This window comes from Macrobrachium rosenbergii, chromosome 16, assembly GCF_040412425.1.
Source record: "Macrobrachium rosenbergii isolate ZJJX-2024 chromosome 16, ASM4041242v1, whole genome shotgun sequence".
NCBI lineage: Eukaryota > Metazoa > Arthropoda > Malacostraca > Decapoda > Palaemonidae > Macrobrachium > Macrobrachium rosenbergii.
This window is the reverse complement of record NC_089756.1, coordinates 12,668,726-12,683,725: the sequence shown is the minus strand read 5'-3', so window position 1 is coordinate 12,683,725 and position 15,000 is coordinate 12,668,726. Positions and strand designations below refer to the sequence as shown.

Below are 15,000 nucleotides of genomic sequence, written 5' to 3'. Positions count from 1 at the left end.
TGGAAGGTAAGGTATGCAGATTGTGACACTGCGATGCTAAAATCCATAGTTTTGTGGGCTTGAGGAAATGTCTTTGAACTATAAATGAATTCTCTGAGCTAATTAGTCCGTTAATAGAACTGAAGCGTCAACATGAAGAATTGGTTTGCCTGCGAGATAATTGCTTGCCTGATACTCTAAATAAAATAAGCTGAGAGGCTTTAGGAATATGAAATTTTAATGTTTTTTCGAAAAATAGTACACAAGTTATTTCATTAGTGATTGTAAAACCCCAAATAAATAAGTGCCCATTGCATAACTGTTCAATGGTAAGGTTTTAGGTGGTAAAGAAGCTTAGTCAAATTCATTTTCCCCATTGTGTGAATAACGCGATCAAATATTGGATTCACACAGTATTATAAAATCTCTAGAATGACAAAAAAAAAAAAAAATCAAAGCAAGAATCAGGAAGTTAATTATAACACCATTATAATCAGAATAAGAAAAATAATATGAATGTAAGGTGGCAGTCCTTAACGGCAAAATTCTCTTTTGCTGCCATATATACTAAAATTTAGAGGACTGAAAAGTCAGTAGTTATTTAGAAATGAGTTAATCAAGTTAAATGAAAGAAGGGAGAGGAAAAAAAAACAGTTAACACCTCACGGCAATAGAAGTCACCTCTAAACAAAATATGTTTATCGGACTACAAGGAACAAAAATCTCCCTGGAAGATTTGAAGTTGCAGGATACAGTGGTCCTCAAGATACCATGCAGAAGTAAAAGAGCTTTCTTTTCTGACGCATAAGCAAACACGCAGACATATGCTCAGGAGAAAGCCAGAAAGGAGAGAGAGAGAGAGAGAGAGAGAGAGAGAGAGAGAGAGAGAGAGAGAGAGAGAGAGAGAGAGAGAGAGAGAGAAGCAAAAAGCCAGAAAGCGGATTAATTTTGTTCGTCTGCACACAAAAGTTTACGTCACACAAAGAACTACCAAAGAACAAATTCGGAGTTTGAAAGTTTGCATGCAATAAGAAAATTGTTTCAGTTAGATGTTTCCAATCTGAGTTCAACCGGAGGTAATCACACCCACTGTAAGTCTTGCCAGCAAAGAAACTTATAAATTTTAAAGTTACAGAAAACAAAACAAAAACAATTCTCCGTTTGCTTAGTCTTAACTTTCCCTATCCACTTTCAAAATTTATTCCGACGAGGGGAAATTAACTTTATAAAAAGTCTGGTCAAAATGTCCCCTACCGAAATTACAGCTACGTCAGTTTTCAGGAAAAAATTAAAAAATTTCTTTTAAGCAATTAGAAAAAATCTAAATTTCTTTAAGATAATTATAGAAAATCTTCAAAATTTCTTTCAGACAATTACGAAGACAAGTTTTTCAAAGTTTCTTTCCGACAATTTTTGTAAAGGTCTTGGGAAAAAATCAATTTCTTCCCAGGGTCCGTTCCATCAAAGTCTCATCTTAAAGAACGAGGAAGAAATATATGTTTTCTTGCTTTATTGAGCCATCTTTTTCCATGTCATGGTTTCTGATAGAAAAATGTTTCCAGTTGCCTTCTTAAAAGTCCAAAAGCATTTCTAGATATATTTCATTTTTGGAGTTCGTTTTCGTCCGGCTATGTTTTTATAGAATAAAATAAATCTATCCTTCTTACATAGTTTCTCATTACGGTTAATTATATCCGCCCAGTTATCATTATCAAATCGCAGCTGTAAAAGTTAGCAGTCAACAAAAATGTATGCAAATTGCTCTTCACTTGCATTCTATATTACATCATAATGAAAGGTTTACTGATTGATATTTCGATGCCACCGGCGGCAACTGGGAACCAGTTTGAAATTTAATATGCTGATATAAGTTCTTTGGAGATTAAGTTAAATGATCATCATGCACGGGACGTCTGATACATGATTAGTCTTCCATATTCAAGTTGGCTTTTACTTCATGTTGCCATAAAATATGATTATTATTTGGCTGCAACAGATGTTTTATATTCCTTCTAGGCATAAAAAACATTGCATACATATACAGTATATATATACTGTAATTCCATAACAATTGTAATATTTTAACAACTTGTTTACTTATTTGTAATTGTTATGTTTGGTCATGTAATGATGTAAATATTTTAGTCTAGCACGATTATGGACGAAATAGTCCGAAAGCACGCAGTGGAGACAAGAATAATAGGAATTATTTAGAGGTGGCTTTCTTCTATAACTCTACGATATCAAAAATAAATAGTTAAAGTTTGCAGTCATCTATCGTTCAACGAAACCCGCGTAATAAACAAAATGTTGCCTACATATACATACATACACATATAATTATATATATATATATATATATATATATATATATATATATATATATATGTAAACATAAATATATTTAAATATACATACACACATATATATATGTGTACTATATACATATATTTTTTATCTATATACACACACATTATATATATATATATATATATATATATATATATATATGTAGGTGTGTGTGTGTGTGTGTGTGTGTGTGTGTAATCAGTAGACCGATTAAAATAAATCGCACAAAGACAATTTTTCTTAACAAAATACACAACAGTATACAGGAGAATGAGAACTGGTTACAATGAACCTTGCATAAACAATTTGAACCATACATAACTTCTAAACATGGTGCCATATAACAACAAGGTGCACGGATTAAACAAGTACCTTCAATCCATCGCTTCCTGTTCCGTGAGTCTGAAGTGTATTTTTCCCGTTTTCATCCATCTCCCTTGTGGCCGAACACCCCCACCCTCCCCCAGCCCCATCCCCATGCTCCACCAAACTCACCCCCTCTCCACCTCCCAACGCGCATGAGAATTGACACAAGGAGGTAATAAGATTTCTTAAATAAAGAGAGAGGGAGAAAAGAAAAGAGAGAGCTTGCTGAAAGCAAACAACGTTTGCATTCGTTCTTACCTAATTCTAATGGCGTTCCTCATTGTCACCTGCGATTTTCGTCTAATGGGGTTTTCTTAGTTGCAAGCCAGCCAGGTGCCGAGTTGCGAGCTATAATAGATGAGGGGGGGGGGGAGGTTCGTGAATTGTCTTCTTGCTTATTCGGTGCGGTGATAAGTTACTCATTTCTTATTTGTATTTTGTTAAGAAGAGTCAGTAATGAAAGAGGTATATATATTAACATCTCAATTTATCTGCCTGTATACCTACTCTATCTATTAGTGGAAATAAAAATGTTGTATAAACCGCTATCATATTTTTTTCCTCATTGGAGGGGCGGTTATAGTTCTCAGCTAGCACGCTGCTGGCTCAGCGTTCGATTCCCCGACCGGCCAATGAAGAATTAGAGGAATTTATTACTGGTGATAGAAATTAATTTCTCGTTATAATGTGGTTCGGATTCCACAATACGCTGTAGGTCCCGTTGCTAGGTAACCAATTGGTTCTTAGCCACGTAAAATAAATCCAATCCTTCGGGCCAGCCCTTGGGGAGCTGTTAATCAGCTCAGTGGTCTGGTTAAACTAAGGTATACTTAACTTTTCCCTGCTGGGCGAATTTCATTGACAACTTCATTAAAATGATATTGTTAATCTATTTACTTTAATAACATCTCAATCTATCTGCTTATTTGCTTCCTGTATCTGTTCATAAAAAAATGTTGTAAAACCTAGATTGCCTTTTTCTTCCCTACAGGGCGAATATTTTTGTATTTTCAACAGAAATGAAATTGTTAATCTATTTACTTATTAACATCTCAATCTACGTGTTTCATTTGCCTCCTGTATTTATTAGTAGACAAATTGCTACATAAGCCTTTATTATCTTTTTTTCCTATGGGACGAATTTCATTGGCACTTTCATTAAAAATGATATATTGTTAATTTATTTACTTTATTAACATCTCAATCGATCTGCTTATTTGCCTCCTGCACCTATTAGTAGAATAAATGTTGTATAAACCTGGATTATCTTTTTTCCTACATGGCGAATTTCATTGACAATTTCATTAAATATGACATTGTTAATTTATTTACTTTATTAACATTTCAATCTATCTGCTTATTTGCCACCTGTATTTGTTCATAAAAAATGTATAACCTAGATTATCTTTTTTTCCTGCAAGGTGAACTTCATTGACAATTCCATTAGAAACGCAACTGTTCTTTAATCTGTTTACTTTATCAACATCTGTTTATTCGCTTCCTATACTTATTAGTAGAATAAATGTTGTATACACTTAGATTATATATTTTTTTGTCTACAGGGCGAATTTCATTGACAATTTCATCAAAAATGATATTGTTAATATATTTATTTTGTTAACTTCTCAATATATCTGCTTACTTGCCTCCCGTATCTTATTCGTAAAAAAATTGTATAAGCACAGATTATCTTTTTTTCCTGCAGGAAGAGATTTACCCATTAAATTGAATTAAATAGTTAATCTATTTACTTTTTACTCTTAAAAATCCTAATACTAAATAAAATTGTATTAACAAAAAAAAATAAAGTAACGACGCCGTTAGCACTGGCTTAACAAGTTCCGGAGAAAGAAGAGTGGGAGAAAGGGGAGGGGGGAGGCATCAGAAAAAGGGATTGGTTGGTGGGAGGGGAGTAAGAGAAAGGGGGGACGTGGAATTGGGGAGAGGAGGGGGAAGGACGACGATGATAATAATAATAATAATAAACCCATGGAAATATCCCCGAGTTTGAAAAGATGACTGGCGCTGATAAATCAGGATCTCTCCTGGCCAGAAGAAGAAGAAGAAGAAGAAGAAGAAGAAGAAGAAGAAGAAGAAGAAGTCGAAATTTGAAAGACTGTTCAATAATTCATTACGAAAGGGATGAAGGAAAAAAAAGATATCTTTTTTTTCTATAATTATTATCTGGATTCAGCTCCTAATGATGGGGACGATTTTTTTTCTTTTTTTTAACCCGAGTGGAGAGAGAGAGAGAGAGAGAGAGAGAGAGAGAGAGAGAGAGAGAGAGAGAGAGAGAGAGAGAGACCATAGGGTCCACGTTACAGCCAAACAGTATTCGAAAAGCAACCCTAAGTGTGTGTGTCGTTCGTAATAATTCACTCGTCTATTTTTTCTCCTTCTTCTCCCTCTTCCTCAGAGAATGACAATATGTCTGTGGAAATATCGTTGATATTTCTTCGCTAATAAAGACTGCTTCTGTTTATCATTACGCTTTAGCGCGAGGGAAGGCTCTGCGGAGAAGCATTAGTTTGCGTACAAGTGAGCGTGGGTGGGTGGGTAGGTTAAAGTTAAGTATACCTTAGTTTAATCAGCTCAGTGGTCTGGTAAAACTAAGGAATTTATTTCTGGTGACGGAAATAAATTCCTCTAATTCTTCATTAGCCGGCCGGAGACTCGAACTCGGGCCTAGCGAGTGCTAGCCCACAACTCTACCGACTCGCCCAACGAGGAACTGGGGTGGGTAGGTGGGAGGTGGCGGTGGGAGGAGGGTAGGCCTGGAATTATACGTTAATTTCATAACGACCAACTGGACAATTTCCAACGTGAGTCGAGCATTTGGACAAATTATTTCACCCACATAAAAATTTTCCTCCGTTCATTCACTAATTGTCGTACACTCTTTCAGGCGAGTAAAAAAAAATATACTAAAAATACAAGTAAAATGATCTTGTTCTTATGGAAAAGAATATGACTACAAAGCAAATATTTCTAAAAAGTTTTGTGGATAAAAAAAGCAAAGATCTTGTTATCATAAAGAGAAATGACAGAACGCGAGAGAGAGAGAGAGAGAGAGAGAGAGAGAGAGAGAGAGAGAGAGAGAGAGAGAGAGAGAGAGAGAGAGAATCATGCTGACGTCCATAAAAGATAATGGATAATGCGAAAAAGGACATCCAAAATTTGTAAAGAAGTCTGAAGCCAACGAATGAGAGAAATGAGAGAGAGAGAGAGAGAGAGAGAGAGAGAGAGAGAGAGAGACCTTACCTTACCTTACAGACCTTACAATTCGTTCGGGTTGCCCCAGGTCCCTCAGTGTGAGGCGCCTTTGATGTCTACCAGAGAGTTGCTAACGCATCTTCCGGTATATTTTGCATCTTCCAGTCTTGGATGGTCTGGGATGCATCTTAGATATTTGTCGAGCTTATTCTTAAACACATCTAAGCTCACTCCTGTTATGTTCCTCAGATGAGCTGGTAGCGCATTGAATAGACGCTGCATTATCGATGCTGGTGCGTGGTGGATTAATGTCCTGTGTGCTTTCCTTAATTTTCCTGGTATAGTTTTTGGCACTATTAATCTACCTCTGCTTGCTCTTTTGATAATTTTAGTTCCATGATATTTTCGGTAATTCCTTCTATCTGTTTCCATGCTTGAATTACCATGTAGCGTTCTCTTCTCCTTTCAAGACTATATAAATTTAAGAATTGTAGTCTTTCCAGTAGTCAAGGTCCTTAACTTCTTCTATTCTAGCTGTAAATGACCTTTGTACACTCTCTATTTGTGCAATATCCTTTTGGTAGTGTGGCTACCATATTATATTGCAATATTCAAGTGGACTACGTACGTACGTTTTATAAAGCATAATCATGTGTTCAGCTTTTCTTGTTTTGAAGTGCCGGAACAACATTCCCATTTTTGCTTTGCATTTTGCCAATAGAATTGCTATTTGATCATTGCATAACATATTCCTATTCAACATCACACCAAGGTCTTTAACTGCTTCCTTGTTTGTGATTGTCTCATTATTAGGTCCTTTATATTCATATAGCATTCCTACTTTATCACCATAGTTCATTGATTCAAATTTATCAGAGTTAAATACCATCCTATTTATCTCTGCCCATTTATATATTTTATTCAGGTCTCTTTGTAGCGAGTTCCTATCATCATCACAGGCAATTTCTCTACTTATTCTTGTGTCATCTGCGAAACTTCTTACTACTGAGTCCTTAACATTACTGTCTATGTCTGCAATCATAATCACAAACAGCAATGCAGCTAACACCGTACCCTGTGGTACACCGGATATTACCGTAGCTTCATCCGATTTCTCATCGTTTGCAATCACTATCTGTTTTCTGTTTTGCAAAAATTCTTTTATCCATCTTCCTACTTTGTCAACAATGTTATGTTTTCTAATTTTTTCGCTAATATATTATGATCTACCTTGTCAAAAGCTTTTGCAAAGTCTAGGTAAACCACATCTGTATCTTTTCATTTATCATATTTTTATATATGCTTTCATGGTGGACTAACAGTTGGGTTTGTGTACTTTTTCCGGTACAAAACCATGTTGTCCTATATTGAACAATCTATTTTTCATTAAATGTTTCATTATATTTTTTTATTACCCTTTCATATACTTTCATAATATGAGATGTCAGACTCACAGGCCTATAATTACTTGCCTCTAGTCTTGAACCACTTTTGAAAGTAGGAGTAATATATGCTAATTTATGCTCATCATAAATCTTGCCTGTATCTATACTTTGTCTTAATAATATTGCTAGCGGCTTTGCGATTGAATGAACCACTTTCTTTAACAATATGACAGGTACTCCATCTGGTCCTGCTGCTGATCCATTTTTAATTTCATTAATAGCCTGCACAATATCGGCTTCTGTAATATCTATGTCTGATAAGTATTCAGTATTTTCATCTCTTATTTCTGTATCATTATCTTCATTTTCAATTCTAGGTGTAAATTCACTCTTATATCTTTCTGCTAATATGTTACATATTTCCTTTTTTCATTCGTTAATCGCCCTTCAATTCTTAGAGGGCCTATTTCTACTCTTATTTTATTCATCTTTTTGCATATGAATAAAAATTTTAGGGTTTTGCTTGATATTTTGTAGTGTCATTTCTTCTAGGTTCCCTTTTTCATTTTCTTTTGATTGTATAATCTTTTGTTCTGCATTTTCTATCTTACTTTTTAGTTCCATCACTTTCCATGCATTCTTTTCTTTTGCAAGAGCTTTTTCCACTTTCTAATTTTCTGGAACAAGATCCTTCTGTCTCTTGGAATTCGTGACTGATGATTACTTTTTTCTTCGGTATATATTTTTCCACTATTTCCTCTAATATTTTATATAATATATCGGTATTTACCTGTATATCATCACTTACAAATATATTTTCCCATTCTTTGTTTAATTCTTCATTTATTTTTGACCAATTTATATTCTTACTATAGAAATTGTATTTTCCATATCCTTCCCATTTTTTCGTTTCTTGCTTTTCTCTGTTTTCATATGTTCTGGAACGGACTGTTAGTTCTAAGACATTATGGTCCGAAATACTCGTGTTATATACTATTATTTCTTTAACATAGTTCACCTCGTTCACAAATACTAGATCTAAAATATTATCCTTTCTTGTTGGTAGGTGATTTATTTGCTGAATGTTATGTTCTAGTAGCATATCTAATAGCTTTTCAAATTGCCTCTTATCTTCTGCACTACTATTGCTCTCTTTTTTATATGTATAAATACAACCACAGTCTCCTATTCGTTCTTTCCATTCTACAAAAGGAAAGTTAAAGTCTCCGGTTAGGAGTATAGTCCAGTCCTTGTGATTTTTACATATTTCATCCAATTTTTCAATTATTATGTCAAACTCTTTAGTATTAGGGGGTCTATATATTACAATGTTCATGCTGACGTCCATAAAGGATAATGGATAATGCGGAAAAGGACATCCAAAATTAGTCCTACTTTGTGATACAAAATGATTGAAAGAAGTCTGAAGCCAACGAATGAGAGAAATGAAATAGCAAAAAAAAAAAAAAAAAAAAAGACAAGAGGATGACATTAAATACATTTGGTTGGTAGCGGAAGTAGCTTTCATAATGGTTATGAAGAAAATTCTCCGATATTAACTTCAAGTGCTTTTAAAGCCAGGAATAAAAAGTTTAAGAAGAGTGAGGGAATTTAACATGAAAATACGTATGACATTGTAATTATTATTGGGAAATTACGAAAATTAAGATTAACCCTTTGGCTATGGAAAATAAAAAAATCGGAAAGCGGGTAAAGATATATATATATATATATATATATATATATATATATATATATATATATATATATATATATGTATATATTTATATATATACTGTATATATATATATATATATATATATATATATATATATATATATATATATATATATACATACATATACACACTTTACTTGCAGTTTCACTCCCTCGCAACCCTATAAGAGCCGCTTCAAAAAAACAATCACTACTATTACTATTACTAATACTACTACTAACAATTAACATACTTCTTTTCCATTCAGTTCTAAATTCTCGTTTATTTTCCTTTTTAAGTAATTTGGTGTTAAAAAATAAACAATAAAACGTGTATCAATTTTCATAGTGGCTACAAATGCCTTCCCGAATTTAGTGACTTCACTTCCAAAGTCAATATCAATGATTTCGCTTTAATAATAAGAATAAAAAATGGGAAAAATGAGTTTTTAGCGCTGTTTATCACTTGTTTCCTTTTCTCCGGGACACCAAAGGACACTTAATTCATGTGGTAGGAAAGCAGGAAGGAAGAAAAAAGAATAGGTCGGCCACTGCTGTGACCAGAATATCAAAAAGACAAACCCGACAATTCATCTTAGTCCGTGTGTGTGTGTGTGCGCTTGAGTCGTGGGCATAGGTTTATAAATACAAAGGCGTACACTGTTTGTGCACGTGTTTGTGTATGTGTGTTTGTATATATATATATACATATATATATATATATATATATATATATATATATATATATATATATATATATATATATATATATATATATATATACTGTACAACGAATTAATATGAAATATTTTCAGGTAAATTCACTCGTATAGCGAAGTACGATGATGATGAGGAGGATGAGTATGACGGTAAGAAAAGTAACGAGAAAGAGGAGGAGAATTACGACGACTTCAAAAGTATCGAAGGATGACGGTGAATAGGAGAAAAAATAGAATATTTACAGAGCCCATTCTCTCCTCTAAAATTTCTTGAAGCTGAATCTTTACGCGTGGAAAAAGAACTGGTGACCACCTTCCGAACGTCATCTTTTTCCAAATTTTTCGAAGAGTTACTATAAGCGGTTCTACGTAAATCTGTTAGAAAACAAAAAGTTTCCTGATGCATAGAAATACGTCTCCAGCCCGGAGACTGGATAAAAAATAAGATGAATGAAAAAGCAGCTTCACTGGAACTCTCACAACAGACCCAAGGAATCTAGTCTGAGCAGCAATGTCTTGATGAGGACCGATTAGCGAAAATATACGAGGAAAAATTCATTTTGTATTTTCTATACTGTAATTTGTCGCGCAGGTCATTATACACTCCGAAGGTGACAAACATACAGGTAATTAGTAGTATTAATATTATTAAGAATAATATTACTGCGATGTACCTGAATTGAGAGAGAGAGAGAGAGAGAGAGAGAGAGAGAGAGAGAGAGAAATCCGTTCGTGTAGGTAGTAGTAGTACTGAATGCTCAGCACAGGAAAGGGGATAGAGAAGGGTAGGGGATGAGGAGCGTAGCAGAGAGGTAAGTAAGGGGAAGACGGGAGATGGGTGGGGTGGAGTGGGGAGGGGAAGGGGGTGGTTGGAGGCTGGTAGTAGCGGCGGCATGACGAAGTGTTATGTGAGGAACTTGACATAATAAGCCATTTGCAGCGGTGCTGAAGATGTTGTATTTCTTGGACATACGATATACCTCAGAAACACGCCTACTAAAAGGAGCCTTTTATCGCAGTTTCTTTCCCCCCAAGTGTTTTTATTTTTCTCTCCCTTCCCCCTTCGCCCCTCCTCTACGTCTTTTCTCGCATTTCCCTGTTTTATCGTTGATGCAGAATGAAACGGGCAAGCGCAGGAGGAGGGGAGGGGGAGGGAGGGGAAGATGGAGCTAGGGGGCGGGGTTGTAGGTCAGGAAACGGCATTACTTTCCTATTTTTCTTTACGTTTACGCCCGGCGAGAGCCGACTCGAAATTTGGTCATTTGTGTGTGTGGGAGAAGTTGCTGCAGGAACTGGAGACAGATATGAGACTTACGAGGGGGTGGGGGTCGGGGTGGGTGGGGTTGGAGTTGGGGTTGGAGGGGAGGGATATTGACAGGACCTTCTAGAGTGACCGACTGACAGAAACATTACAAGTAAGTTACGCCGAGTACAAATTCACTCGTTGAAGGAAAACTTCTAATGAAATAGAAATAAGAGAGAGAGAGAGAGAGAGAGAGAGAGAGAGAGAGAGAGAGAGAGAGAGAGAGAGAGAGGAGCAACAAATTCAAGGGTGGTTAGTGTTTGTTTCGTTTCTGAAGCCGTTTCAAAAGGTAATTTAAAGCTACCAAAAATATTTGTTCCATTAACACAAGTAAATATTTCGCATTATTTCTGGTCTTCCCATCATGTTATGATTTCGCACCTGTATTTGTTTCAGATCAGTTTTATCAGTATTTGTGATTCACGTGATAATCTTCTGTCTGTTCTCAATCACATTTTCCGCGGAACGGCGATTTGCAAAATGAAGGGCTTTTAGCCCTGTACCATATGAACCTTTAATAATAACAACAACAACAACAACAACAACAACAACAACAACAACAATAATAATAATAATAATAATAATAATAATAATAATAATAATAATAATAATTTATTTTGAGTGCCTTGTTATTTCCTGCCTCCTTTCATGCCACTGACAATCTAAAAGCTATTGCGTAGATGACCATAACTGTTGCGCCGCCAACTTATTGAAATTCAACGCGATGCTAACGGAACGCTTATGAAAAAAATGAAGAAAATAAAATAAATAGAAAATGATAGTTGGGAAAGCATCTTACCGTAGTCGTTGCGACGCCAACTTACTTAGAAAAAAAATAATGTAAAGGCTGACGTGAAGATGAAGGCAACACTAAAAAAATAAATAAATAAAATAAGAAGGAAACGAAGTAAGGGAAGCATCTTCAAAAAATAAATGAGAAATAATATAAAAATTAAATGATAGTAATGGGAGCATCTTCATACAATAAATGAAGAATAAAATAAAAAGGAAATGATACTGAGGTAAGCATCTTCAAAAAATAAATGAAAGATAAAGTCAAAATGAAATGATAGTAAGGGAAGCAGGTTCAAAAAATAACGAAAAAATAATAAAGAAATGATAGTAAGGGAAGCATCTTCAAAAATAATGAAGAAATAATAAAGAAATGATAGTAAGGGAAGCATCTTCAAATTAATAAATGGAAAACACAATAAAAAGGGAATGATAGCAAGGGAAGCATCTTCAAAAAATATATAGAAAATACAATAAAATAGAAATGATAGTAAGGGAAGCATCTTAAGGTATGTAAAGCATACTCGTACAACAACGCCCCAGTAAGGAATAATAAACCACGGGACGAGAGATTTAAGACAAAAAAAAAAGTTTTAAAAAAGTAAATAAAAAACATGCGCGCACACACACACATCATGAGCGAGAGGAAGAATGCATTAAGAATTTAAGAAAAAGAAAAAAAAAAGATTAAAAAAACTTGCGCGCACACATACACATCATGAGCGAGAGGAAGAATGCATTAAACCCAAATTGGCCTCCATAAACGCAGGGCAACTCACCTGTATTGAAGCATTTCTACATTCTTTCGCAACATTCTGGCCAGATTGCCCAGGCTTCTTTTGTAGCTTCATTGCGTTTCAGTCGGGGCCTTTATTGTACGTTTTCAAAAGCCTCGCAACGCTAAAATAGACAAATAAAACAGAATTCAATTAAAATAAATTCAATGGCGCTACTATTGTATACGGCCACGAGCTGAAATTAAGCATTATTATTATTATTATTATTATTATTATTATTATTATTATTATTATTATTATTATTATTACAGGAAACCCTTCATCTGTGATAAAAATATATATTACAGTATTCATAAGAAAGCATGCTGCTCATATTTATTGTATGAGCAAAGGCCAATGGAACGGCCAACCTGATGCACTTTTCTAGCCCGGGCTCGAAGAAAGCAAGAAAAATGAAGTGGAGGTTCTAAAGAAAGCTGGAAAGGATATGAGAGGCTGGAAATACAGACGAAGGAAACGAATTCCACAGCTAGACAACAGAAGGAAAGATTAATCACTGATCAGCTTCACTTGGGAATTAAAATTTAGTGAACTATCACAATAATAAAAAAGTTACATGTGACCTAATCATATACCGTAATTCACTTGTATAACGTTTTTAGAGTGGCCTCCATACTGATACCGTTGATTTCAACTGATACCCCTTAAAGTTATTAAACAAATGAATAAATAAATTGTCTGATGCATTAATCTTAACCAATCGTATTCATAACGGCATCATACTCGTTGCATGATGATGATGCGGCGAAGTTTTATTGATATTCCACGACATAAATAAACCAATTTATGACACTGTATTCATAACGGGGTCATCCACTTGAAATGACGCATGAAGACAATTGAGTACTTCCATCACCGGAGGGAAAAAAAGACTTGTAATGCAACATTGAAATGACGCATCAAGACAATTGAGTACTGCCATTACTATAATAAAAACTTCGAATGCTGCATGCCCTTCCGAGTAATGTCACATTCGTGGTTATGAATGTCTTCGCTGCGCTTATTACTCAGAGGAAAAAAGGGAAAAATAGCCACAAGGCAACTCATGGATTGTTTTTTTAACGTACGTTTGGTCATTTCAGTTTCCATCATTCATGTAATCCTTTTTACTTTTTTTATCACCGTTCCAATTCATAGCACTGATTTGTTTATCAGGTCATATTTATCAATAATGCACCGTAAAGGTTTTTAATTATTGGGGGTTAAATGGTCGATGTCTATCTGGGAAAATTTTTGGATAAAAATTTGGTTAAGTTCTAGTAATGTTGAGCCTAAAATATGCGATAATGAGCATGTATTATTATTATTATTATTATTATTATTATTATTATTATTATTATTATTTCTCATATGGAACAAGCCCATAGGGGACAATGACTTGAAATTCAAGCTTCCAAAGAATACGAATGTTAATTCATAAGATCTGTGATAAAAGTGCACCCTTACTTCTCTCTCTTTCTGTGGAGAAATTGGAAAATGAAGAAAGTAGGAATTGACAGAGACTGCTCACCTTCTCCTTGAAAGCCTTTCTAAGGGAACTGGTGTTTAGCTGTTCCTCTGCAGTCCAAGCTGTTCAATCTAGCTGCCAGAAATTTTCAGTATCAAAGGAAGTCAGTTCAAGATTAATTTTCTAATGAGTATTTATAACTAAAGAGCTGACTTACAATGTTCACTGGTCTAGATAATAGGGGTTCATGTGTCCAAAATAAAGAATATTGCATAAGATAGAAGTTCCTAGACACAAAAGTTCCATACTGCATGTCGCAGACAAGAAGATTCAAGCAAATCTGTAAGACTAGAGGGAAGCGTTATGCAGAAAATTATTATTATTATTATTATTATTATTATTATTATTATTATTATTCATATAGCATGGGTTCTGAAATGGAGAAACAAATCCACAGTTATGTATGGATATTTGTACCCATATATAACTGCAGATTTGCTTCTCCATTACTATTATTATTATTATATTATTATTATTATTATTATTATTATTATTATTATTATTACTAAGACTTTAGCAACGTAGCCTATTTCCAAATCCTGTGTTAACGAGATCTACTGTGCATTGACAGATACGTGCATATAACTATGATGGTTTCTGGGAGCTTTCGTATATTCTGTAAAATTACTCTTTGGCTGAAGAAACAAATTGTAAAGGTTCGAAAGGTGTGGAAGTCCACCGGAATATAAAAATCAGTACATTACAGTGGAATTTTGGAAGTCCACCGGAATATAAAAATCAGTACATTACAGTGGAATTTTGTATTATTATTATTATTGGTGAAGAAACCCACAATGATGTCAGTGTAAATACATATTAAAAAAAAAAATATATATATATGAAACGAGAGCCTTCGAGAACCTGCTCCATTTTC

At 34.5% G+C, this 15,000-nt stretch overlaps 1 long non-coding RNA gene across 2 annotated transcripts in view; it reads right to left on the bottom strand.

The window, feature by feature from the left end:
* The window catches only part of LOC136846984 (uncharacterized), a 136,155-nt gene that overhangs the window by 44,452 nt on the left and 76,703 nt on the right, over positions 1–15,000 (bottom strand). Inside the window, exon 3 of one of the 2 annotated variants that reach the window (XR_010855565.1) lies at positions 11,706–12,722. The exons of the other annotated variant lie outside the window; for it this stretch is intronic. This is a non-coding gene — a long non-coding RNA (uncharacterized lncRNA). Of the gene's footprint in view, positions 1–11,705; positions 12,723–15,000 lie in introns of those variants that run through there. 2 annotated transcript variants of the gene reach the window in all.